Below are 2,222 nucleotides of genomic sequence, written 5' to 3' on the forward strand. Positions count from 1 at the left end.
GTATTTTCATGAATCCAGTTATTCCTTTGAGTTCTACAAATCTTCATCCAGTTTAATATATAATCTGAAAATTTATTCTCAGAAACCTCTATTATAAAATAATTTAGTCCTCTCCATGGATCTTTCTGAAGATAAAGCATATTTGCAGAAAGCATCAGAGTAAAACAATGTAAACGATAACAAAAAACCCCTTAAAATGATATGGTTCTAATGTAATTGATAAAGAACATTTTAAGATAACAATTAGAATTGCTAATGAAAATATATCAGAGCTTTGTAGTCTCTTGGAGATTTTAATATAATCTCTAGAACATCCATTTTAGTATTCATATATTCATACAAATACAACACAATTATTATTTCTTTATTTGACAAAGCTTCCCCTGCAATTTTAATATATCAAATAGGCCTAATGACTTTAAAATTGCTCTTATAAGAAGAGAAAAAAACAAACCTTTGAGGTATTTCAGGGGCCCATTGGAATGACCCAAAGACATTTCCACATTAAGAAAAACTCTCCTTTTAAAATTTGAGGAAACTGGACTTTGGGTGGTAAACACACAATAGGATATACAGATGTCAAATTATAATGTACACCTGAAAATTATATAATTGTATTAACCAATGTTACCCCAACAGACTTAAAAAAATAAAATAAAGTAAAATTTGAACCCTGGGTAGGCTGTCATACTTGACTCCAAAAATCATATATCATTATGAGACAATATTAAATTATTCACTTACCCAAAGTAAACCATGAAAGGTATCAAACATAAATGCAGGGTAGCAAAATTTTAGTTTTTAGGATTAAAAAGAGTGTTTTCTTAAGCCATTAAGGACCTGATTAAGATGATATAGAACATGGAACTATTTTTAAAAAAACATAGAATCTTTGTTTTCTATGCAGAAAACTTCACTGTATCTTAACTGGAGCAGAACAATAAATACAGGGAAACCTTTTTCTTTTCAATAGATTGAAAAAGAACCAAACTCTGGTATTGCGTCAACTTACTTTTGATATTTAAACTCACTTACTTAATTAGATTTATTCAAATCTTTTTCAGCTTAACCATATATAAAATTTCCTCAGATTCCTCTTCACAAAACTTCCACAACTTTCCTAGTCTCTTTTAGTTTATCTCTTACTCATTTAGAAATAACCAACCTTAGGACAAAGCACTTTTCTTAATCCTCTCAAAAATGTATCTCCATACATTATTATACCTTCTATTACCAAAAACATAGTTTCCATCTGTCTTAATTAGAATTCTTAAGCCCTTAAACTTTAATTTCTAGTGACAAATAAAAAGTATGCAATTAGTATTCTTTAGATTGGCAAATTTATATGTTTCATAACCTTTAGAAAAATAGGCTCTTTTATTAACAATTATATTCACAATTTTTAAAAGAAACATATATTCTTAATAAAGTACAAGACATATTCATTAACAGATCAAATTTATCTTTCAGTTTCTCTGTAATAAGAAGGCAAAAGTAAGTAAACTTAGATTAATCTAATAATGTTTCAGAATTCCATATTATTTAGAAATATTCTATCATTTTATCATTTAACTTATTAATTTAGTAATTAAAGTTTCAAGTTACCAAAAGGTTTTGGAAAACTATATTTAAGCACATATATATCATAAAATATTTATTACTAAAAAATTTTCTTAAAAACCTTTTATTTTAGTTACATCTATTTATTAGTTCTTAATAATTGAGATTTCAAAGTTATTATTACCCAAGTTATTTTCTTGACAAATTTTGTAACAGCATGAACTTATTTTTGAAAAATGGAAATATATTTAATATTAATAACTCTAAAAGACACATCTGTTTAACCCAAACAAACTTAAACCAGCTTTACTATCAAATATTTTTCCTGATCACATGATCCCGAAAAGCACCTGGGTTAGTTTCTATTCTATTTTTGAGAATTCTTATTTAAGTGCTTGTTTGTTTAAGCCAACTTAATAGAACCCTTTTTCTTATAAATCAACAATACTATTCAGAACTAGAAAATGCCACACTACTCACATGAACATACAGACATGAACAGAAACTTCCCAGCCTTCATTTAAAAATTACTGCCATAGGATAGATAAGATAATATAAAGGAACAGTTGTATCCATACTGTGTTTCTGGCAGAATAAAATAAGATTAGCTGTGTAGATGAGTAAAGCTTTTTCTCACTAATATTTGTGGAGAAAGCACTTAA

Source organism: Pteropus vampyrus, unplaced genomic scaffold (genome assembly GCF_000151845.1).
Source record: "Pteropus vampyrus isolate Shadow unplaced genomic scaffold, Pvam_2.0 Scaffold92, whole genome shotgun sequence".
NCBI lineage: Eukaryota > Metazoa > Chordata > Mammalia > Chiroptera > Pteropodidae > Pteropus > Pteropus vampyrus.